Source organism: Peromyscus maniculatus, chromosome 1 (genome assembly GCF_049852395.1).
Source record: "Peromyscus maniculatus bairdii isolate BWxNUB_F1_BW_parent chromosome 1, HU_Pman_BW_mat_3.1, whole genome shotgun sequence".
NCBI classification, from domain to species: Eukaryota; Metazoa; Chordata; class Mammalia; order Rodentia; family Cricetidae; genus Peromyscus; species Peromyscus maniculatus.
Genome location: NC_134852.1, coordinates 94,591,181 through 94,617,286, shown reverse-complemented (window position 1 = coordinate 94,617,286; position 26,106 = coordinate 94,591,181). Strand labels below are relative to the sequence as shown.

Below are 26,106 nucleotides of genomic sequence, written 5' to 3'. Positions count from 1 at the left end.
AGTTTTAGGATGGCAGGAACCAGGACACATTCTTGGAACAGAGCACTGAATCCAAGGGAGGAAAATAAACTAAGGTCCAGCAAACTCAATGAACCCTAAAGCAGAGCACTGAAAACCTGGCACAACCCCCACCTAGCCGGCTCTGACTTCAGCCTTAGCTTCAGGGCTGTATGGTCCCAATGCCAATGTGCTTTGTAGGGCTTTAGCCTTATGACCAAAGGAGGATTCCAACTGGTAGTAGGTGAATCACAAAGGCATGTGTCCTGGCTATTTTGTAGGACAGCAAGCTAAGATAAGACCATGTGTGATCACGAAACAGTTGCATTGTGGGTAGAAACAACCCCACATCCATCAGCCATTTTAACACAAAGAACAATGGGTTCAATTTCAGTTCCACTCACTCTGCAGGCTGCACAATGCCTTTGCTCAGGGCAACTGTGCTGGGAAGACCTTCTGTCTGAGGTATGTAAATGGGGAGGAAAGATAGATTCTGCCAAGGATTGTCTAGCACAAGTATAGGCTACAATATTGCCCTCGAGTGTTAGAATATGAACAGATCTTCACAGGAGACTATTTACACATCTATCACACAAGCAGTTAAAACTTGAAAATAGTATTTAGGAAGAGTGATAACCTGAAGAAAATCTGCACCTTCCTCTGCACAGGACCAGCCTCTGCAGTTTTGTGCCCATCACCATCATGTTCATCATTTTAGTAATCCCTCTGTTAAAGAACTTTCCATGCTCTCACATTCACTTTGTCTAACTTCTATATCTGCTCCTTTTAAAAAAAATCATCATCAACTCTTGATTTTTATTTTATCCTTAAAAAGTGACTACTGTTTATTATGGTGTTGATAAAGTGACACCAGATGTGGCTGAGGGGAACCCCTCCAGTCTGGCCACATTCAGATCTTTTGAGCACTTCTGGCATGGCAAGACGCTTCAACTTCCTCTTCTAACTCTCCCAACCCAGCCCTGGATGAACTCTCTCTCCCAGGGACCATTCATCTTCTCAACTTTTCCATGTCTTATTTCTCCCAGCCATCTTTCCCCTCTTCTCTCTAGGAGGGCTGCATATTCCTGGCTTAGGCTTAGAGAAGATTCAGATATTTCTTAGCACTTCAGGGAGCTAGGGGCAGATTTCCCTGGAAAAGTCCCAAGTCTTTTAGACAATCTGAAGCATTCTAAGGGGTGATAAAAACAGACTCACCTTCAACACCAAGGGCAGCCAGCTGGGAGCAAAATGTAGCTCCTCACAAGCCTGCCGCTTTTCCGGTTCAGACTCCTTTGAGTCCTCAAGAGATCATGAGTCAAGCTGGAAAAACCTATCGCAAGCCACCATGAAGCTGTGGGACACAACAGTGTCAACAGGACTCAGAGAGTCCCTTCCCAGCAGCCCCAGGCAGTGTCAGAGCAGGACTCTAAATTCCATGTCATCACAAACTCCATGGAGCTTTGAAACCTGAGACGTCATTACTGTGCTTGCAGGGGAATGTGGCTGTTGGACACATTGGAAAGGACCACTGTGTTCTGTGAGTGTGCTGGCCTGGAACCAGGTATGGACCACAAACTCAGGGGCCAGACAGCAGCAGAGGGTGGGGGGAGAGAGACGAAGAGGGGCCAAGAACTGGGGAAGGTTTGGTTATTGCCACTGTTACAGCTTCAGCAACAGAAATATGGAACGTTTCCAGGACTAGGAATTGGAAAATGAGTGAGGGCAGAGATCCATCTTATTTTAAATCTACCCCCTCACTCTGTCAGAGAAAAAAATCATGAAAATTTCTTTCTAGACCAGTATCTCTTGACTAGGAGGAGTTACTGTGTCGCAGGGACTATTTGACAAGTTCTGGACATGTTTTGCTTTCCACAAAAGGTAACAAGACTGCCATCATTGTACTCAAGATACCCACCCCATGCCTCAAACAAGTACCTGGCTTAAAGTGTTCATCTATTTTTCCAAGCTGGAGAAATAAGATTTTAACTGCATGGCTCCTGTTGATTTAGAAAATCGGTCATAAAAACATGAACATGTCTTTGTCTGTGGTATATGCTGCTAACCCTTTGCAGTTTGTCTTTGTGATTATGTTTCATCCCCATGGAACTGCTGTTACGTATTTGAATCTGTCAATGTTCAGATTGTGTCAGAATACTCTTATTTCTGATGTAATTCTGCAGTTTTTTACTACTCTAGACTTGTATAATCACTCACTTCTCTTACACTATCTTCTGTTTTAACTAACTGGAGTTTATTGTGTGATGGGTGGATGGAGGGTTTCAGTTTATTATTTTTCTTAATAGGACAGTGGTTGACCAACGTACACAGAAACAACTCTGCCCTCTTCCCACTTTGCACTTGGTAAAATGGTAAAATTATCATATCTTAGTTTAAATTCCAAGGTAGCATTAACTCGAGATTTTTGTTTGCTCTATTGGCCTGTATATCCTGGCAACAGTTCCTTTCTGCCTCATGTATAGAGAAAATGGATGTAAGATTTTCAAAGAGGAAAAGAAAATAGAAAATTCACTAAAACTTTGATTAGAACATTCATGTCAATTTAGGAGAATTGACGACTTGTATAAAGGGTGATTTTTGTCATTACCTGTTACTGGGTCCTAACAGCCCCCTCTGGGGAGGGGATGAGAAGGTACAGCATCAACAATACACACAGACATTGGGAGTCAGGTGAAGGCAAACAGCAGACTCATTTATTCAATAATGGGGAAGGCCTTATACACCCTCCTCCCAGCACCCAGGCTGAGTCCCAGTCTGGTGACATTGTGTGGTGGTCCCTCATTGACTGGGTATGATCAGGAACTCTGCCCACTCCTGTTGCTAAGCCCTCAGGCAGACTCCAGGCTGGCTCATAAGGAAGTATGTCATGTGCATGCCTTGGCAACTGGTGTGAGCCAATTTCCTCAACCCTATGGGCCTGTCCTACTACAATTACCTGAATATTTTTTATTTTTTAATTCCATGTGCATACATGTATGTATATGTGTGGTATGCAAAAGAGGAAGAGAGTGGGAGAGAGAAAGAGAGAGAGAGTGGGAGAGAGGAGGAGGGTAGGAGGGAGAGAACATGCACATGAGTGCAATTGACAGGAATTGGCACTTCTGGAGCTGGTGTTACAAGTGGTTGTGAGTCACCCAAAGTGAATCTTGGGAACCAAACTCAAGTCTTCTTCAAGAGCAGCAAGGGCTCTTAACTGCTAAGCCATCTCTCTAGGCCTTAGCCTAACTTTTTCAAACCCATTCTATATGCTACCTTTAAATTTGCTGCTATCTCATTGTTTAGCTTGAACTGTTTAGGGGGCACCTAGGCAGTGGGATTGGGCTCCATCCCTGGTGCATGAGCCAGCTTTTTGAAGCCCAGTGCCTATTTTAGGATACTTTGCACAGCCCTGGTGCAGGGAGGAGGAGTTTAGACCTGCCTCATCTGAATGTACCAGGCTCTGCTGACTCCCCATGGGAGACCTTGCCTTAGAGGAAGTGGGAATGAGGGGTGGGTTGGGGAGAAGGCTGGGGGTGGGAGGAGGAAGGAGATGGGAATCTGTGGTTGATATGTAAAATGAGTAGAAAATTTCTTAATAAAAAAATTTGCTGCTGTCTCAGTTAGTGATAAAACATCATAACCAAAAGCAACTTGGGGAGGAAAGGTTTTATTTTGCTCAAAGTTCCATACAACAGTTTATCATAAAAAGCACCAAGGGCAGGAAGTCAAACAGGGCAGGAACCTGGAGACAGAAGCTGATGCAGAGGCCATGGAGGGTAGCTGCTTATTGGAATGCTTCCCCCGGCTTGCTCAGCCTGCTTTCTTATAGAACCCAGGACCACCAGCCCAGGAACAGCACCACCCACCATGGGCTAGGCCTTTCCCTATCAATCATTAAGAAAATGCCCTACAGCCAGGCAGTGGTGGCACATGCCTTTAATCCCAGCACTCAGGAGGCAGAGTCAGGCAGATCTCTGTGAGTTCAAGGCCAGCCTGGGCTACCAAGTGAGTTCCAGGAAAGGTGCAAAGCTGCACAGAGAAACCCTGTCTCAAAACAAACAAACAAACAAATACACAAACACAAACAAACAAACAAAATGCCCTATAATCTTGTGTACAGCCTGATCTTATAGAGGCATTTTTCTTTTCTCTGTCTCTCTCTGTGTGTCTCTGTCTCTGAATCTCTGTCTCTCTGTCTCTGTCTCTGTCTCTCTCTCTCTCTCTCTCTCTCTCTCTCTCTCTCTCTCTCTCTCTCTCTCTCTCTCTCTCTGGTTTTTCAAGACAGGGTTTCTCTGTGTAGCCCTGGCTGTCCTGGAACTCACTCTGTAGACCAGATTGGCCTCAAACTCAGAAATCCACCTGCCTCTGCCTCCCAAGTGCTGGGATTAAAACCCTGTGCCATTCCAATCCAGCTAGAGGCATTTTCTTAATTGAGGTTCCCTCCTCTCAGATGACTTCAGTTTGTGTCAAATTGACATGACACTATCCAGCACAGCTGCTACAAATTTTCTATTTCTACCGCTGGTGTTTTTACACTATTGCTTGTAGGAAGTGGAGGATATGAACGTGTAAGGAGCAAAGGAAGTCCCAACTGGAGGTCCAGTCCTGACATCACCAAAGATGTAACAAAGACACCCTTGGGAATTGGCAAAGCCTTCTCTTGTCTGAAGAAACATTGACAGAAAGCATGCACATGCTCCTTCGGATGTTTACAGCCTGAGACTCCTCTCTACAGAGACCTCCCAACCCTCCTCCTGTGTTGTACATAATAACCAGGCTGAGTTTCCCAGTTGTTAGGTAGAAGGTCCTGTTCCATCAGATGGTGCACAGCCCACCCAATCCCAGTTTTCCTGTGTCTTTTCTTCATTCTCTTGTTGCTCCAGCCAGGCTTCCTGGACCGAACAGTGCCACACTAGGCAGCTCTTCACCTCTGGGGAAAGCTGTGACCTTCTCAAAGTGTCATTGTGTGACTGGCTTCTTTGGCTTTTCAATGATTTATGTCTAAAGAACCCTGCCAGACTGTAGTGGCCACACCTTTTCCACTCCTGGCTGTGCAGTGCCAGGGGCTGTGTGGTAGGGATGGTGGTGATGGTGGTGGTGGTGGTGGCAGAGGGGTAAGTGAGTGGTAGGGGGTGTGGGATGGGGTAGTGGTGTCCCAGGCTGGGAATTGGGAACTCCTTAAGATTCCAGCCAAGTCAGCAAACTCATAGGCAAGGCTTGTCTGGTGCTATCTCGAGAAGTGAAAGTGACTTTCAAATCCTGTTGTGATTCTGGAAAGTTCTGTCACTCCTTCCTAGTCACTCTTCGTTCTCCCCTAGGCTACTGTTCCACTTTCTATGGCTGTGTACTGGTTTTCCCACTGTAGAATCTTATAAAAAGGGAACCACAGTGTCTCCTCTCCTGGTTTAGTCTGCTTGTTAAAGCCAGGCTGGTTTTGAGATGCAGCTACATTGTCCCACAGATCAGCCATTCATTCTTTCCTGTTGCCAGGCAGCGTGCTAGTGCATAAGAACACAAGCTTGTAGATTCGTTCTTCTTGAGTGAACACTCAGAGGTTTTCTCATTTTTACTGTTATGAATGCAGCTAGTGAACAGTGCTGCACAGGTCTGTCTCAATGAAGCACAATAACATAGCTCCTCTTCCTTCTCAAAACACACTGAATGACGAGCCACGTAAGCCACTGAGACATGTTGGAATTTAACAGACGCCTCCGAACACTTCCCATCTGCATCTAGATCTAAAGATTTGGTGAAAATGGTATTTTAAGAAGTTTCCAGTTGCGTGTAGGCCGTCTCCCTATTTTAGCACTGAAGTTATTTCTAGGCTAATGCAGTCAGGATAACTCATAGCCTTTGTTAAACAGATTTTGTAATGCAGAACGCTGTTGAAATCATGTTTAAAGCAGGGCGGTGGTGGTACCTACCTTTAATCCCAGCACTCAAGAGACAGAGGCAGGCAGATCTCTGTGACTTCAAGTCCAGCCTGATCTATAGAGTGAGTTCCAAGACAGGCTCCAAAGCTACACAAAGAAACCCTGTCTTGAAAACACCAAAAAAAATCATGTTTAAAAACACCATTCAGGACTGAAGAGATGGCTCAGTGGTTAAGAGCACTTGTTACTCTTTCAGAAGACCTGAAATGTGTTCCAGCAACTACATGGTAGTTCACAACCATCTATAAGTACAGTTTCAGGGGACCTGGTGATCTTTTCTGAACCCCTCTGAGATCAAGCAGATAGGTAGTACATATACATAAATGCAAGCAAAACAAGTACTCACACAAAATGAAAATAAATACATCTAAAAGTAAAAATAATTTAAAACAAAGCAAAAACATAACTGGTCATCATCTACTGCTCTTTTTAGTGTTGAGTCCAAATAATATTTCAATTATAGTTAGTGTATTTGCATCATGCATTCAGCTCACCAGTATTTTCTTCTCTGGGTTATTTATTTATTTATTTTTTGTCAGCTTTCTCATCATCATGAGGCTGATGTTAGCATCCTAAACGGTGGATGTTTATTTTCTACTTCTCTGTAGGAGCTCAGATAGCACAGAAATCATTCTTTGAATATTTGAGAGATTGCAATTGTGAACCTCTCTGTGTCTGGCTTTTAAAAAAGAGTTCTGTGATGGAATTTTTAAGTTGTCAAGGTCACTGCTTGGTTCAGATTTGCTATATCATCTTCAAGTAATTTATCCCATGACAATTTCCTTGAAAAGTATAGACTTCACCAAGGTCACCTAATCTGCTGGCTTAGGTTTGCACAGGACAGTCTCTCATCCCTCTGACATCTCATTTGCATTCAGGCTCATAGCCACCTTTTTCATACTGCATATGGATATTTTAGGAGCTTTTTGAACTCACAATATATACTGGTTATAGTCTCCAATTTTTCAGTTTGTTTTGATTTGATTCCTTTTTCTGTTTGCTCCTCACAGATCAAGCTCTTACATGTATGCACTCCGTTAGTTTCTGGTGTTTTAAGTCTGCGGCGTTCCTGCTTCCCCACTTCCTCCCACCCATCTACCTTATGACGCATCCTCTGGCTTCTGACACAGACCACTGATTTCAGTCATTTGAATTCTTCCTTGCTTTACAATAGAGGATCTATGCTCCAAATTTCCAGTGAATTCATTTCTGGCATGTTTTGATGTAATCACCCTGCTGCGCTATTACCAGAACTGTTCTAATTGTACATTATAGAGCCCCACAAATCGTTATTGAACTGCTGTGGGTGAAGATAATATGCATGAATAAGTACTAAAGATATTTGTATTAAATAAAATAGTAACGATCTGACATCTCCAAAATCAATTGAATTTTATTGACTTAGTCATTCATTCAGCAAGTGTTTTCAATTACCCGACAAGTAGGAAATTTGTTGGGAAAAAAAAACATTGTTCTAGAGAGATATTTAAATACATGACCAAAATATAGATTGATGTATAATAAAAATGATATTAAATATATTTATATGCATACAGGTGTGGAAAAAATAGTGAACCCATACATGACTATAAACATATGATAGAATAATAGTTTTCAACATATTGTTTTCCTTTTGGTTATTTCTATTTCTTCATTTTATAAAACTAATAGATATTGAATTTTTAATATTGATCTTTTTTAAATGTGGTTTTTTTTTTTTATCTTTTTTTAAACCCTAGTATCAGACATGGGAAGCCTTGTGTTGTAGTTCCTTCTTGACATGGTATTTACACTTCAAAGAATGTTGTTTGAACAAGTAATTCAAGATACAACATACACATAGGAAAGGATTATTTAATGCAAGTTTACAAAAAGATAATGATTCTTTAGCCACAATAAGTAACAGATAAAATGTACAAAGTGTTTGTACATTGTGTTATATCCACAATAACACTATATCACGAAAATACTTAGATGAAAAAAATTGTTAACAAATATGAAAAGTTTATACCTAAAATCAAATGTCTGCTTGTATCATTACAAAATGTTTGAGCAATATCTGGATCTTATGCTTCCTTTTAAGTGTTTATTTCTTAGCCATATCATGGGTTTCTTGTCTTCTTTTGTTGATGCTTCTCTTCAGTTTTTACTGTGAACTTGCATTCTTTGTACAACTATCACCTCCTGTCATCATTCTTATCACTACTATTATTATAGGCTTGAGGACTAAATCCAGGGTTCCAGGCACACTGGGTTCCACCACTGAGCTACATTCCTAGAACTTTATAATGCTTTGCTTTATTAAGATTTGATTGATATTGATTGATTGTGAACCTCTCTGTGTGTGTGCACACAGGTGAGTGTGAATGTTCACACTGATGCATGCACAGAAGTCAGAAGATGATGTGGAATCATTCAGAACTGGTTTCAGGCTTTTGTGGTTGGCTTGTTATGTAGGTGCTTGGATCTGAACTCATGTTCATGATGCTACTACAAGCACTCTTAATCTCTTCAGCTCTACAATGTGGTTTTAAAAAGACAAATTCATCCTACTAAGGATAAATAAGTGGTGACAAAATCTGGATACTTAGTCATTGACTTATTTTTAAGATTCATTTTTAGTCTTAGGTGTGTGTGTGTGTGTGTGTGTGTGTGTGTGTGTGTGTGTGTGTCTATGGAGACCAGAGACATCAGATCTCCTAGAGCTGGAATTTCAGAAGGCTTTGAGCCATCAGACGGGGTCTGGAAACTAAACTCAGATCCTCTACAAGAGCAGTATGTACTCTTAACAGTTGATTCATCTCTCTAGGCCCCGTCATTGACTCAACATTCATTTCTCATTTAATCCCAGTTTAGGAGAAGGCTTTAAATTTTTCTTCTAACTCTCATAAAATTTAGATAAAATATCAATATACAAAATATGAGACTATGGAACTTTTACTGTGAGTTTGAGCCTATATATGTATGTATGTAGACCTTTCCTACAATAGATTAGAAAATTTTTAACTTACAAGGCAATTGTTATTACTGCCAATGAAGCAGAAGAGATGCATCTTTTTTCTTATTAATGACCAAATATCTTGCTGTTAACTAATCCTGAGACACACCATCTGGTGTCCACTGACCAGCCTACCATCACCCAGAGCTGGACTACAAAGTCTCTGATGGAAAGAGAGACAAAAGTGATAATGAGTGGATCCACACAGATTTGTCTTGGGAAAATTGTAGTTTGGGTACAGTTATGGAATTATGATGACATCAAGATGACTGGAGTTTCCACTGTTAGTTATTTCTGAGAGTTGTCTGGCAAATCACATCAAACAGGTGTATCATTGGAAGTAGTATCTATCTATCCACCCCTGCTGTATGATTGTAGGGCAAGTCAGAACAGCATGAAGGTGATGACCAGAGTGGGAAGACCAGATATTAGTCTAACTTGACAATAGGTAGAATTTAACAACTTTGAACTATTTCTTATCCTAAAAACACATTAATTCCAATGCCATTAGTATTTATCCAGGGGGTCACTGTTGGGATTCACTGAAGTAGCAAATACCATGTTAAATCTTTGTATAGCTCTGCTGATGAGTTTTAACTGTCAGCTTGACTCAGCATACAATTCCTGGAAGAGGGTCTCAATGAGGAGTTTACCAGATCAGGTTGGCCTACTGGCATGGCTGTGAAGGCCTGTCTTGATTGCTAATTGATGTAGTGATAGCCAGCCCATTGTGGGAGACACCATTCCCTAGACAGGGTGTCCTGAATAGTAGGAAAGAGAAAGCTATCTGAGAGTAGGCATGGAAGTGTGCACTTATTCTCTCTCTCTCTCTGCTCTTAACTGTCTTAACTATGAATGTGATACATTAAGTTTCTATCTCAACCTCCACACAATAATGAACTGTAACCTGGAACTGATAACCTGGAAAGGATAAACCTTTTTTTCCCTGAGTTGCTTTTTGCCAAAGTATTTCTCATAGCAACAGAAACAAAAGAAAGACAAAAATAAAAGTATAAAAATCATATATAGTTGAGCCAAAAGGTTCAATGTTTATATCAAAGGATATAAATAATATTTATAAATGTAGAAGAATTTTCAAAATAGCCTAAAATAGTCTCATAACTGGATCATAATTGGTTAAGCCACTGTATGCATGTTCAACGGAGTATTACCTAGCTTACCAGTGAGCTATGGGGCAGAATTTTCAGTAATGGCAAATTCCAGAAATATAAAGTCAGATGGGCACACAAGGTGCTAAACCATACTGGTAATACACAGAACAAAACAGACAAAATAAAACTGCATAGACATAGAGGAGGGGAGTGTATAACAGTTTACCAACTGGCTTCTGTAGGTTGTGTGGGTATAATTTTCTGCATAACTTTCTTTTTTCTCCATTTTCCATAATGAGGGGATATACTAATTTATATTTTAAAGGCATGTAAAAAATAAAATTTCTCTTGTAAAGATGTTTCCAGAATGTGTGGATGTTTTATTAGTTTCAAAGCTCCTATTGTGCACAGATCTGTGAGATGATAAGAAATTAGACCTCCTCTTTATGTTTTTCTTTCTCATTGTCAAAGGTTACTCTTTTAAATTTTAAAATACGTGCCCTAAATCACTTATAGATACACAAGAGATTTATAAAGATAAGTCATATCTTAAGAATTGGTAGGAGCAATTTCTATCTGTCATCTGTAACTAACAGGTTTGAAGATGGGACAAAAGTCATCACTGCAGCTTCAGGAGCAATTTTTCTTGTCCCATGCCTGTCCCTCGCTCATGGCGATGAAGGTTTAATGGAAAGTCACTTGCTTTTTTCACTTACTTTTAAGTGACCGTTGTCCACCTCTTCTCTCTGCTACCAGTGTGTTACAAGATGTAACAGAATGGCGTGGGGGTGATAACCTTAGCATTGTGGTGAGAAGACCCAGATTCTAGTCCAACTCTGCAACTTGCCAGTTAGATGGCTTTGAACTGGTTCTTACCCAAGTTTCTAGAACAGGATTAAAAGTAGTGATAATAGTACTTATTCACAAGGTCACTGTGGGCATTAAATAAAGGTTGCAATAGCACTTATTCACAAGGTCACTGTGGGCATTAAATGAAGTAATGCACCCCATAGTAAACGTTCAGCCACATTAAGCACTAATGTGTCCCATTTGTATAATTTGGCTCTGTTCTTAATCATCCATAGTTTCAGTTTGTATTTTAGAAGGCACTAGTATGGGTGGGGTATGTGACCCCACCCCTCAGTGGCTGAGTGCTTCCACGGAGTGTGAGGTGCTATGTTCAGTCCGCAGTATAGCAAGAGCAAGGGCACCTGCACTTCCTGTTAATGTCTTCTGTGGCGTCATGACCTTAGTACTTTCATCTTGTCAGCTTGTGCTTCCTATTGGGCTCTGATTATTTTAGAAACTACCAGTTTTTGAAAAATGCATCTGAGCTCCCAAACTAATGCTTTTTAATCATTCGTACCTTGATGAATTAATAGTTAATTGCCCTGGAAGCTATTGTACTCCCTTGGGTATATTTCTTTGCCTGTAAAATAATAAGAAATTAATTAATATGTCTGTCTTCTACAGCAGCATTTCCTGACTTTTTTTTTTCAATTTAGTGGGACCAAGGCTTGTCCTGAGGTGCTGAGTTCCAAACCAGTTCCCAGATCAGGTGTAGTGATGCTGGCCTGGGGACCACACTTTAAGGACATAGGTAAGATGTCCTCATTCCCTGTATGTCATCATTACAGTGGTCCTCTCCATGATACAAACATTACATGAAGCAAGCTTCTTACCCCTTATCAACTTCATTTACTTCAATGGAAAGTTAAGTTAATGTTCACTTTCTAAGAACTTTGGCATTAGATGATGTACTTGAACTTTTGGGAAATAGTGGAAGGCATGATGCAGGCATTTCCATGGATGGAAATGGGTTGTATGACTTATCCCCTGGCCCACTGAGTCTCTTTTTTATACTTGAGGTGAAGAACATTAACAATTTAGAATTCACTGAGGTCTTGAAAGACATATTTGGATGTAGAAGGCCAAGCTATTAAAGCAATGGCCTCCCATTCTCTCTCCATTCATGGTTTTACTTTTTACTGTTTGCTTCACACATGATCAACATAAAACCAAAATATTGTTTTTTGTGATTTTTTTTTATTATGGTTCAAGTGGGATTTTTTTTTACAATATAATTTAATTCTACATATCAACCACGGATTCCCTTGTTCTTCCCCCTCCCGGTCCCTCCCCTTCCCCCAGCCCACCCCCCATTCCTATCTCCTCCAGAGCAAAGACTCCCCTGAGGATTGAGATCAACCTGGTAGACTCAGTCCAGGCAGGTCCAGCCCCCTCCTCCCAGGCTGAGCCAAGTGTCCCTGCATAAGCCCCAGGTTTAAAACAGCCAACTCATGCACTGAGCACATGACCCAGTCCCATTGCCTGGATGCCTCCCAAACAGATCAAGCCAATCAACTGTCTCACCTATTCAGAGGGCTTGATCCAGTTGGGGGCCCCTCAGCCTTTGGCTCATAGTTCATGTGTTTCCATTCGTTTGGCTATTTGTCCCTGTGCTTTATCCAACCTTGGTCTCAACAATTCTCGCTCATATAAACCCTCCTCTTTCTTGCCAATTGAACTCCCAGAGCTCCACCTGGGGCCTGGCCTTGGATCTCTGCATCCAGTTCCCTCAGTCATTGGATGGGTTTCTAGCACAACAATTAGGGTGTTTGGCCATCCTATCACCAGAGTATGTTAGTTCGGGCTGTCTCTCAACCATTGCCAGCAGTCTATTGTGGGGGCATCTTTGTGGATTTCTGTGGGCCTCTCTAGCACTTTGTTTCTTCCTGTTCTCATGTGGTCTTCATTTACCATGGTCTCTGATAGACCCCAGACCTAGGGTACTACCTTCTCAGGTGGGCACCCCAAGAACCCAGACTCCAGTCCAGTTGATGCAACAGCAAGAGGTTTATTGTTGTGGCTGTACAGTCGGGCTAACTCAGCTCCAGAGAGCAAGAGTCATGCCTATTGCAATCACATAAGTACTTTTAAAGGAGAAACCCACAAAACCCACAAGATTACAATTCCCATACAATTTCATTTTGATTGATTTATGTCTAGAGGCTAATTTCACAAGATCATGGTCTGATCACAGAGTGGGTACAGTCATGTCCGCATGTACCTTCTTCCCAAAACCTCAAGGAGGGTATCAGGGTGGGAGTGGAGTTTACACAAAGGTCACAGTGCAATTATCCCAGTCAAAGTTGAGCATCTCTTAACAGAGATATCTTTACATTGTTATATTTTGACAGGGGTGGTTGAATAATGGCTGAGTCAGGTGGCCCTTGGAACTAGTTTTCTTTTTCGTTCCTTATTCTCCTGGGGCTTGGGAGTGTGTAAGCCTGAAGGGTTAGGGTCTTTCAGTCTCCTATTCCTTGTTCTCCCTCTCTTAGAACCAAAATATTAAGTGAAAAAAAATTAAGAAATAATTCACAAGTTTTTATATTTTATTAGAGTATGGTATTGTTATTCTACATTATTGTGTTATTGATATCAATCTTGTTACAGATTTTAGGGCAAAGTCCTGGGCTTCAGAAGCCCCAACCAGGTAGGTTTAGCCCCATCTACTTTACTAACTAAAGTCATGGCGAAAGGAAAGAAAGGAAATTAGTTCAATATGCCCACGTTAGCCACTGTATGCATGCTCGATGGAGTATTACTTAGAGATCCAGTGACCTCCAAGTCCTTGGGGTTATTGACATGAGCTTCCAGTTTAAGTAGAGTGAGAATGGGGACAATGGGGAGGAGGTCTGCAGTTAAGCAGTCTTGGTCAAGGTGTGTCTGGTGGGTCATCGCCTCCACTTTGCCTCTCTAAGGCAGTCCAAAGAGGTCCTTATCAATGCTGTCACTTGCAGAGAACAATCTGCTTTTCAGAAGATGGAGACTTTTGCTCCAGTATTAGACTTCAAGGTTTTGCTCCTTCCAGAGTCCAAAGTGACTGAAGGTTTAGGGCAGTGACTTATTCCTACTCAGCCTCAAAAGAATGTGATATAGTTTAGCCAGACAGTTCTTGAATGGTTAGCTTCTCCAAGCGCAGAGGTGAACAGTTGACTTAAAGGAGATTACCACAAAATGAAGGCAGAGATGCTGGGCTTCTACTCCTCAGTTAATTTTCCAGTGAGCTTGTCTCAGCTAGTTTTATGTCAACTGGACAAAAGCTAGAGTCACCAGAGAGGAGGGAGCCTCAACTGAGACAGTGCCTCCATATGATCAGTCTATAGGCAAGCCTGTAGAGCATTTCCTAAACTAGTGATGGATGGTGAGTGGGGCCACCCCTGGGCAGATGGTCCTGGGCTCTATCTATAAGAAAGCAGACCGACTGAACAAGCCCAAAGAAGCAAGCCAGTAAGCAGTAGGTCCCAATGGCCTCTGCATCAGTTGCTGCTTCCAGGTTCTTGCTCTGTTTGAGTTCCTGTCTTGACTTCCTTCAGTGATGAACTGTGATATGGAAACATAAACCAAATAAACCCTTTTCTCTACAAGTTGCTTTGGTCATGGTGTCTCATCAGAGCAATAGTAACCCTGACTAGCCCACAGCCCAACTGAGGAGCTGATACTTTTTGGCAAGAGCAGAGTCTAATCAGCTGCTTCAATCTCTTAATGTCCCTAACAAATCTTATCGTGGGTATACATGTATGAGAACCTTGTATAGGGAGCTAAGTGCAATCCCTGGGTTAGTTATACACTGGGGGTCTTGGAGCTTATACTCTATGGATGAGTTACTGCTGAAGTAGCTTATGTTTGCTGTTCAATGACTTTGAGCCAGATATGTGTAACTCAGGTGGGCTAGCCCTTAAACATTGATTTGTTTGATTTGTCTTTTTGTTGTTAGTGGTAGATTTTGAGTACCTTTTCCAAACTTCTATGATCAAATATCCATCATTTGTAGAGAGGCCTTCTCCACGATCAGGTTTTTCCCCAAATCAATGTGCCAGGCCTCACCATACATAAAGAAGGCCTCTATAATTTCATTTTAAAAAGAGATGATTTTAGAGCATAGGAGATGACTCCATTGATAAAGTGCTTACCCTCAAAAACAAGGACCAGATTTCACTAGCCTAAACCCGTGATAAAATGCCAGGTGTAGTGTTGTCCTCTTGAAATCCCAGCCCTGAGAAGGCAGAGTCAGATAAATCCTTGGGGTTCAATGGCCAGCCAAGTAATGGCCTATTAGGTAAATTCTAGATCAACGAGACCCTCCCCCTCTCTTCTCACACACATGTGTGCCCCCCCTCCACAAATTAAAAAAGAAAAACCTAAGCTGGATGCATCCTGAGAAATGACACACAAGGTCGTCTTCTGGCACAAACACATACACAAATACACATCACACGTTTATACTTGACATAACAGTAGTAGGAAAGAGTGCACATGGGGGTGGCTTATAAATGGCCTCTAGGCTTGTCAGCAGTTTGCAGTTAAAGCAAGACAACCTATGTGAATGAGAATTCCTGGAAAGAAGCCGTGTTTGCAGAGACTAATTGACTAATTAGAACCACAAGGATGTGGTGAGGTTGGAATGGTGCAGATCCAGAGCCTAATTATACTTTATCTTGGGCTAACTTTTGCCCCCTAAACAGCCATTCCTTGCCCACCTCTGTAATGGACGTAACATCCTGTGATTAACAGATAAAAACCTTTTGGAGTTTATTAATTCAATAGACAACTAGATTTCATTAACCCAAAGGCTAAGCCGCCATCAGATAGCATCTGAGGCCCATAGACCTTCCCTCACCTTGCTGTAATCAGCCTCTCTGATGTTTCCATTGGTGTATTTTTAAAATGCCTGGATTTATAACTCTCTCTGTTCTGTTACTACTATAATGCTCCATGAAAGTGCTTCTACACTAGAACATTACATTTGGGGAAACCTAAATGCATGTCCCTGGGCCATGGTAACAAATAATTTTGGTTCCAGAACAAACTATGTCTTTTATTCCTTTGGGGTGAGGGCTGTTTCTTTCAACCACACCTGACAGGGGGAGGAAATTCCTCTACAAAGTCAAGTGGATGCATCAGGGTGAGGCTGTGGTGTCTGGGGTAAAGAGAAGTGGTGGGCCCCCTTCTGTGGTTATGCCGTTACCCACCTCACATTGCTTCTCTGAAGAGTCAATGAAGTCAATGCTAGGAATTGGCAATACTATCAAAATACTCTTTGCACACAAATTGGCCAGCAGATCCTGTTGCTCAGCGAAAGTCCTTTTGATGTAGTCTGCCTTTTTAAACAGTACGAACAAGTGAGAGATCTGCCTGTGGGCTTTTCCCTTCTGTTGCATAAGGAAAAGTTGCCTTCCATGTTTCCAGCCCTGTAGTGATGGCTTTAGCACGAAGGTCTCACCAGGTACAGGCAGTGTTCTCAAGGAAAATGCAAACAAAGGCTTGTTTTCAGCCATGGAAACGTAATCATTCCCATGCTTGAATATGCTTTACATTACTTAGAAGGGAGTTTATTGGCTCTGGGTCTGTTGTGTCACCGGGGAAACCATGGTGTGCTGTTAAAACACTAATGAGAAAAACAGCTCAGGCAGCCCCAGACTGAGGGGAGCCTCAGGTAGCCTGGCAGAGAGAAGTCCCCAGTGAGGTACTCAGGAAGCTGAAGTGGGGTGGGGCTGCCTAGAGCTTCGAGAATGGAGTGAAGGCATTGTTGAGTCACTTGGGGGAAGGACTGCAAAGCCAGAAAAATGATGACATTAACAGCAAAGGCAATTTTTTTTTTTCTTGTTTGGGAAACAAATTTTTCTTTCCTATTTGAAATGGCCTAGTGTCTTTGAGGTCTCCTATTTCAGTGTTTCTAGTCAATGTCTTACATGTGGGAGAGAGTCCCAAATTCCCAACCTGAGTAGAGGTCATGGTCACAGGTCCCTGCAAGAAGAGAATTCAGCATTTTGTGAGCAGATTGACCATGGCTTATGCCTTGTCATCACACGTGGAGAAAGAAAGAGGTCAGACAAAGGGTAGACCTTTTGACATTCAAAATGGCCAAGTTGACTCTCCTGAGCTCAGATCTGCTAATTTCAGAGATTTTTTATCACATTTTTGGTGCAAAAAAAACATTGCCAGTACTTCAATAATTAAGTTGAAGTAATCAATACTAAAGATGCCACTGAGCGGCAGGAGGCAAAGTCTCAGCACTTGAACCAGGATATTGTCCTCCTGGTTGAAGGGTGGGTAGCAGTGAGATGACCTAGCTGGAGCAGCTCAGTGCAGCACCCGGCACAGCAGCAGTTGAGTCTCAGGACACACCCTTCCCTCACTTAGGCAGCACCTCTGACACAACGTGGTGTCCAGGGTCTCTCCAACCTTCTCAACTCTAGAAAAGGTCTACAGCTGTTTCTTCCCTGCTAGGAGCCTGAACCCTCTCTCATTTACCCTCAGGATGCTTTCTTAGCCAAGTGCTCCAAAATGGTGCACAGGCAATCCAGAAGAGCAGAGTTCACCTACTGTGAACTTGGGGCTGCAAAAATAAAAAGTAAGTAAATCCTCGGAAGTGGCAAAGAAGGAAATAAATACAAAGATAACAAGTAAAAGTATGCAAAGGATGGAAACCAGCAGTTGATTCTTTGAAACAAGTAACATAACAGACAGAGCCCAGGCAAACCGGAGTGTGGTGACAAGGGACCTTTATTAAAAAATCCAAACAGACCTGATGTGTGGGCAAACAAAAGGTTTGGAAAATTTCAAAGAAGTGATGCAAAAACGTCAGAAATCTGAAAAGAGACTTCGGAAGAGGGAACCAACATTACCCTCATACTCCCACATCATCAGAACCCAGACTTAACCACAGTCCTTCCACTTGTAGTTCGCGGGCTCTGAACAGCACGGTCTCTCTAACAACGCTCTTCCCGTTGGGATGCGAACCTCTATGTGCCCTGGCCCCACACACTTTGAAATTGTGCAATATGGACCTTTTCCAAGTCTCATCCTTCTGTATTCTGTTCTCTACAGTGGGTCACTGATCCCTCAGTGTTCCCTGAAGTCCCAGACTGTGCAATCTCCAACTCTTCACCCACTCACTAACTCTGCTGTTGTCTATGAAGCATGGCAGTCTAAGACAAGTCAGCTCCTACAATTCAGTTCCATGTGTATACACAAAAATGGCGGCTGAATACCCAGATGATGGTAAACATGGTTAGCAGAGTGGGGCAGCGATAGAGTCTTGTTCTCTTTTCTCTTGCAGTTTGCTGTGCTTCTTTATATAGATTTCTACATAGAGTCTGTATTATACTTTTTAAAAAATTATTTCTGTTTTAATTCCAAAAGAAGACATTGGAATAGTCTCACTTTACACTTACACTACTCAAAACCTAACTTTATAGAATTTAATAGAATTTAAATTTTTCCCTCTCTCTGACAAGATTGCTTCTCTACAGAAACGTTATACTACTAGTTCTTATTCTGTGAATCATTTTTCTCACTGAACACTGCTTTGTAGTCCTTCCCATGTTTGTACGTGCTGACCTGTTCTGTCTACTTGTAAGCTCTATTGTCTGCATAGCTCATGGTGTGTTTATTTTGGCGTGTGTGCTTAGCTTTATCCATTCCTGACACTGCAACAGTGAACACACTTGTATTTTCATAATGAGCTCCTAAGAGTGAGGGTCTAAGATAGACACAGTCACTTGCGATTGCTTGGTCATTTTTCATTCTAATAGGTCAAGGTTGTACTGTGGAGTACCAAAACAGTGATTAGGGGCATTGATTTATTTATATAATCAGTATTAGCTATAATAAACCTTATTTTGATGAATGAAAAACAACATTACTAGAATATTACTAGGATAATATTACTAGAACGTTACTAGAATAATATAACTTGCATCTCCTTTTATTGAGGATTCTGGCTATCCTTTTGGATAATTATAAATCAGGTGTATGTCTGTTTGTCTGTCTGTGTGTGTGTGTGTGTGTGTGTGTGTGTGTGTGTGTGTGTGTGCATTTGAGACAGGGTCTCAGATAGTTCAGACTGGTCTCCAGCTCCCTACTACCTCCACCTGGGATTACAGGCATGTGCCACCATGTCCAGCTTGTACTAAATCTTTTATGAAAAGACTACTTACTGGTTGTGAGTTTTGTCCCTTTTCCATTAGGATTCTTTCTTCTTTTTGAAGTAAGTATCTCATTTGTTCTGGATATTAATTTTGCTTTGCTGAAGTGTATTTTTATGTAATTAACTTAGCAATACACATTTGCAGCATTCTTTAGCTTTTTTTTTTAATGTGTGGGATGTATTTTCAGGAGTGACATCTTTGGGTACAAGGACCCTCCATTCCTCCTAAGGCTGCCAAATGGGCAGCACAACTGTCCCTTGGGATCAGTGAGGATTGGTTCCAGGATCCCCTGCAGATACACAAATCTGCATGGGTTCAAGTCTTATATATAAAATGGCAGACTATTTGCATATAGCATGCCTATCATCTCTGGGTTTTGTAAAACAGCCAATACAATATACATAACTACCTAGGTAGATGTTACTCTGCATTGGTTAGGGTGTAGTCAATATTTTTCCTCTCCAGTTGTTCAAATCTGTCATTGTGGAACCCACATATACAGAGAGTCAGTGGTACATGGTCTTGCTCATCAGAAAGATGCCTGCATTCTCTAGTGTGTGATTTGGTCTAAGATGGTGAAACAAGGTTTCCCAAATGGGTACCTCCCGACAGCCCTGAGCTGCCTGCCCCGCCCCTTTGCTCTTCTTTCTGTCCGCACCCTGGGTTGGCAGCACTCCAGAGCTGGCCAAGTCTTTCTCCACAATTGCCCCACCTCCCCCTGCGTTTGGCTCATGGTTCTGTTCTCAATTTGATCTCCTGTTCTTTCATCCTTTCCAAAATCCTTACAGACACTTCCACCAAAGACGGCTAGATTTGTTTTCTGTCGTACACATGACTGATTTAACTTGTTTGAATGCATTTTCTCTTTTATTGTCAGGCCTACGGGATGTTCAACACATGTCTAGTCTGACAGCCATCTTGAATTGAAATTCCTTTGTGATTTAAAAATGCCAAGGAAAGCCCAACCTAACACTTAAATCCTATGCCTTTATGTTATCCTCTAAAATAAAGCTATTTCATTGAAACATATAAAGTTCCCCAGCTACAGTCAGGAGCTTGGTCCTGGGCTCCATGCTAACGCTGTAGGAGGGACTCAGAGTTTAGCTCTTGCTCTGGGAAAATTCGGAGCCTAAGTGAGAGCAGGAGGAAACGCACATCAACTAAGCATGCTTTAAATACATCCCATCAGGACTGTTACCCCAGGAAAGGGTCTGCCAAAACCTCTTGTCTAATTAGTCATTTTAATCAGGTCTCTTCCAGGATAATAACTGGAGCTAAACTTCATAACGAGCAAATTCATATTCATCATTCTATTTATGCTGCAAAACAACCCGGAGGTAAGAGCTATTTTTATCCCACTTTACATATGAGAACTATTTCCATGCTCTAAGCATAGTCTTTATCCCTCCCCTAGGACAATAGGCTACCAGCAACATGCAGTGGGCTTAAGCTTTACAGTAGCCATCCTGCACAGGGCACCTGAAGGTTCTGAGTGACTCTGGGAAAACCAAACCAGGCCGGACATTTCTCCCAAATGACCGAGAGGGCTGGCCCTGCATCTTTCTGACAATGGCATTCCTGCCCTGGATATTTCATATGTATTATACATTCCTGAATGCTGTGGGTGGGAGGTACTGTGCGGACTCCCCTCCCATTTTCTCAAGTACATAAATACTCAGCACCTTACCAAAGGCTAGAGGAGGAAGTGCCGGAAATCAGCTCATTGGCTGGCTGCAGTCTCTAAAGCACAGGTCCGCGGACCATAGCTGTCTTTTGTGCTACAAGCACAAAAGTGGGTTTTGCATTGTTTAAAAGTGTATTGTAAATAAATGCAAAATCCCAAAGGAATACGAATGGTAGAGAAAATATCTAACTCTCAAGACCGAAAACATTTACTCCCTGGCTCTTCATACATTAAAAGCTCAGTTCAAACCATGACTCTTGCACCCACCAAAGGAGGGTGCACTATGATGACCTGTGAGGGGTGCATCCTCATGAGCATATTTGACTGAAAGACTGACAGGAGGTGAACAGTTTTACATAAAAACACAGGCAGGAGATGAAATGGGTAAAGATCATTAGTTTAGCCATCCATGTTCTTTCACGTCCCTCTTGATCCCTTTGTGTCTCAGGCGCAAACAAATCATTTTATTAGAGTTTGCTTGGGACAAAATGAAGACTTCGCCCTGTTCAATTTCCAGGTGGCAGGCCCTAGAATTATCTGGATTTTTTTTTTAAAGGAGGGCAGAATCAAGGTTTACCTTCATAAAGATTGTGACTTAGAATGTGTATCACAAGGGTAATAGCATGACGGAAAGAGACGACATCTTGATGAGTTTGGCATGCTGTGTGGTCCATGAGAACGGCTATAACTCTCTGAATTGATCTCTTCTCTCATGATTTGGATGTAAAGAGGAGAACAGGAGAAATTGTCAGGTCATCCTCTTGCAGGGCCCCTAGCACTGTCTTCTCATTTTTTTCCCTAGTGTTGGCCACATCGCCTGACCTGCCCAAGTTGAGACCACGGAAGTGCCAGAGTGCCTGTGAGTCTCCAGCTTTGCAAAATTTGCATATACGGGAGTGTATAGGGATGGTATAATTTTTGATAGATTCCTAAACCTGTTCTTCTATCTACATATAAGCAAACTCTGAAGAAGACCGAGGATCATGAGTCGTGCTAAAGGGAGTCATAACCTTCCTTAGTGAAACTTAAGAAGATACTCAAAGAATTCAGCTTCTAGGAATGGGCATTTTAATTGTTTCCCTCAGCTTGTTCTTAAAATCTGCACAGGGTTAAGAGGGGCTCAAATGCCTCTGTGTTTTCACCATGCCCCAAGACACCAAACTTCTCATGAATGATCTTAGAAAGTTGCAGGGGCATCCCCTGGCAAGACAGCCATGTCCGTGGGTCAGTACAAGGCAGGGAGATGAAGCACTCCAGAGATGGCTTCAGGGAACAGGGCCAGCTTTATTGCGCGTGAACAACCACTTACACGGTGGAAGCCTATCGGCCGTGATTGGTTAGCATATTGCCTCAGATTGGATAGTGTGCCCTCAGACTGCCAGGGCTGCTATGTGGAAGAGGAGCATTAAAGGAGATGGAGAGAGTGTAGACTCATCTGCAGGCCAGCTACCAACTACTTATGCTACTTCAGAATCCAGGGTTCTGACTTCAGGAGCACGGCATGCCACTCTTCTTAATTAGAAGGGCAGGGTGCCAGGTAGGTTGGCCGCCAGGTCATTCTTGTATGTTCTCCTACAGAAAGTAAAGGCACAAAAGGGAAGAGAATTTCTTTCAAGCCCCTTCTGTGACCCACAGGCTTACATCTCTAGGAGAGGCTCATATGCCCATGCGACAGAGAGGGAAACTGGCAACCTGAATCTTCCTCACACTTGAACTCTGGTCTTTCTGCCTCCAGAGCAGTGTTCTCAGCCTTCCTAATGCTTCAGTCCTTTAATACAGGCCCTCATGTCATGGTGACCCCCAACTACAAAATTATTCTCATTGTTACTTCAAAACTTTATTATTTCTTCCGTTATTAATTGTAATGTAAATATCAATGTTTTCTGATGGTCTTGGGTGACTTCCATAAAAGGGTTTTTTGACTTCAATAGGAATCCTGACCCATAGGTTGAAAACTGCTGCATTAGACCCATCAACTTTTTCTTAAACTATTACATTTTTAACAGTATTACCTTTAACTGCACAGTAAATTAAAATTAGGAAACAGAAATCATCCTGTTATTTGCATAGCATATTTCTTTCCAGTGTATATACATATATGTGTGTGCACATATAAAATACACATATTTATAATTACAATGTTGTGATTATTCTATACATAATTTTCTGTTCTTTTTCTCACTTAATATAGCACAGTTATATAACATTTATTCTAGACCTCTTTTAGTAATAGCAAAAATCTAGCACTGTTTACTAATCTATTTAATTAGCTTTGCAAATCTAAGTTATTTCTAATGCTTGATGATTTTTAATAAGGGTTCCATGAAGCGTTTTCAGTGTGAATTTCACAGAATTATTTTCTCAGACTAGAGTCCTAAAGACAGACATACAGTTCAGAGTTGTTTTGTTGGATGTGCTTGAAGCATCATCGCCCAGGCAAGTTGAGTTTGTCTATCCCCGCCCCCGCCCCAGTCACGGGAGTTAATTGGTACTGTCCATTTCCTACATGATAGTCAGTTTTGTAGACTAGCAACTTTCTAACTTGTATTAATTTGATTTTTTTATATAAAAGTGCAATTTTGCTGGAGAAATCAGCACCGTGGGTATAAAGAAGATTTGCCATGAAGCCAAGACCAAGGCATGATGTTGCCTCTAGTGATCAGCAGGTATGTGGTCCTTCACAAGCCACAGAAGCTTTCCCAAGTCTATTTCTACAACAGTGACTGAGGGCCCTGTATTACAGTGTTATCTATGAAAGCCAGCGCTGCCAGGCGCAGAGTTAGGGTAAGGTCAGACACCACACTTCAGCCACAGACTCAGTCTCTCCATTTGATTGCTGCCCCACCCAGCGTCCACTCTGGTTTGGATTCCTTTCTCAAATCCTTCTCTCCACCAGGCTGTAGTTTCCTTAGGTTGCATTTATCAATTTCTTATCTTAAATGTTGAAGAATACTGCCTCAGTAGGACACTTCTGTTGAACAAAACCAAGCAGATGAGGGGTAAGATGCTGAACTCCCAGACAGCTGTCAGACAAGCCATTAGAGTGTAGAAAGTAATAGTACTCCAGGCCACTATTTTTTTTTAATGTAAGGAAATTAAAAACTTGAGCTGGTCTAGCATTTAAACACAGGTTCTGGTGCCCTGAGTTAGCCACATGACAATCCTGTCTTCAAAGCATCCTGCTAGAAGAACTGATATTCCACCAGGAGCAGGCTCAGTAGGACACTCTGCTCATTCCTTGTGATTTGACATGTGATTTATGTTCACGTTTGCTAAGCACATTAGTCATAATAGGGTTTTAAGTGGTGCCTATGTACAGAGTGAGTGTCAGTCCAGTTAATCACAAGATTATATTATGCATGAGATTATACAAATACACATGGAGATCTGCAATATTATATAAAGGAATACATATGCATATATAAAGTATTAGGGATATTTATATAAGATTATTTTCATTTGGGGTATTACATATTTCTGATTATAAGATTGTATTAAAAGAATTATATTTTATGTTTTTTATATATATACATATATATATATAATTGTGTGGGTGATATATGTGTGTTTCTACAGTATACATCCCTATGTAAGTAGGGACAGTTAGTTGATGAATATAGTCATTTACATGTATATTGCATGGTCTATTCATACATGTGTACTGCATGCATATTGTGACTTTTTGATTGCATTACAGGAATATACTTACAGAATTTTCTAAATTAAAAATGCATAAACATTTTTATTTTTAGAAGATGAATGCTCCAAAATTGCTAACTTCGGTGGCGATAAGTGACTCTCGGCACTTTCCTGGCAGGTGTTAGAATGCACATGCTCCTTTCATCTGCTCCTTCAAAGGCAAAAGGTTTTAACAGCACATGAAAAGGTAAATACTGCAGAGGAGAATCTTATGTAATTTAGGGGACATTTCAAGATCTGACATTGGGATTTGTTATGTAATTTGGCTCCTAACTATGCCACAAGCATGCTGTCCATAAGAACACTCAGATCTGCGGACTCTGGACATGTGGAAATGCAGCTTTGGCAGTTCAAAGCTAAAGAGCTTTAGTGGGCTTTGAAACCCTCGGATTAAGTGAAAACACAGCAGCATGTGACTGCTTTAAGAGCGGCGGTGGGAATGCACTGGCCGGATTCTCAAGAGCAAGCTTCCTCCCTTGCCTGCCAATATCACAAAGAAGGAACCTGGTTCCATAAGCTGGCTCAAAAGTACACACACTGCTTCCCTAAAGATCTGTCAGTCTCTCGGGGTTTGAGAGCTGGCTCAAAAGTGTAAGTTGGCTACACCAGCCTGAAGAAACATGCTGGTTTCCATGTTCAAAAGGGCAAGTGTCATCATACCTGCCATAAACCCAGCATTAGCTCTCAGGGACTGAAGGACAGTTAGGACTTGCTGGCAACTATTCTGGGGGAAAAACTGGGAACTTAGTGTTCAATTAGCAACCCCCTCTCAAGGGTATAAAACACAGAGCAGATAGCCCAAACGTGTGTGCACATGTATGTGAGTAACTGCATACATATGTGTATACACACCCATATCACACACCACAGCACACACACACACACACACACACACACACACACACACACACACACACACACCTCTATGAAGTCTTATAAAGACCATCACAGTTTTGACCAGTGTCTTAGTTAGGCTTTTATTACTGTAAAGAGACACCATGACCACAGCAACTCTTATAAAGAAAACATTTAATTGACTCACTTACCATTTAGAGGTTCAGTCCATTATCATCATGGTGGGGAGTGTGGTGGCATGCAGGCAGACATGGTACCAGCTACATCTTGATCAGAAGGCGACAAGAAGCTGACTGTGACACTGGGAGTAGCTTGAGTATAGGAGAGCTCAATGTTCACCTCCACAGTGACACACTTCCTCCAACAATGCCACACCTACTCCAACAAAGCCACACCTCCTAATAGTACCACTCCCTGTGAGTATACAGGGGTCCATTACATTCAAACTACCACAACCAGCATTATAACAAAGTATCACACGAAACTGAAATCATTATCCTTGAATAGCATATCACAAAGATTAACCAGTTCTTTCAAAACTGATGCATGTTTTCAAAAACATTATTACTTTTAATGATTGATGATAGTTAATGAGGGTCCAAGGCATGCAGTTGAAAATCATTTTAATTATTTGTCTTAATTCATGTTTTCTTTCACCCTTTAAAAGTTCTCAGTGTAGTTTGTTTATAGAGATACACTTAGATATAAAACAAATAGTTGTGCCAGAAACTCCATCCAAGGACTGAGGAATCTGAATGCAGACATCCACGGCTAGGCCCCCGGTGGAGTGCAGGGAGTCTAATTAGCCAGAAAGAGGAGGGTTTATATGAGCGAG

The 26,106-nt window shown here is 41.7% G+C and overlaps 1 long non-coding RNA gene across 3 annotated transcripts in view; it reads left to right on the top strand.

The window, feature by feature from the left end:
- Window positions 1-315: 315 nt before the first annotated feature.
- Window positions 316-26,106, top strand: part of LOC121830003 (uncharacterized) — a 41,031-nt gene continuing 15,240 nt past the window's right edge. For 2 of the 3 annotated variants that reach the window (XR_013042930.1, XR_013042929.1), the window contains exons 1-7: window positions 316-462; window positions 1,491-1,558; window positions 11,543-11,637; window positions 17,361-17,454; window positions 20,283-20,370; window positions 23,290-23,383; window positions 24,470-24,603. This is a non-coding gene — a long non-coding RNA (uncharacterized LOC121830003). Of the gene's footprint in view, window positions 463-1,490; window positions 1,559-11,542; window positions 11,638-17,360; window positions 17,455-20,282; window positions 20,371-21,519; window positions 21,614-23,289; window positions 23,384-24,469; window positions 24,604-26,106 lie in introns of all 3 variants that reach the window. The other variant, XR_013042928.1, reaches the window with a different exon arrangement.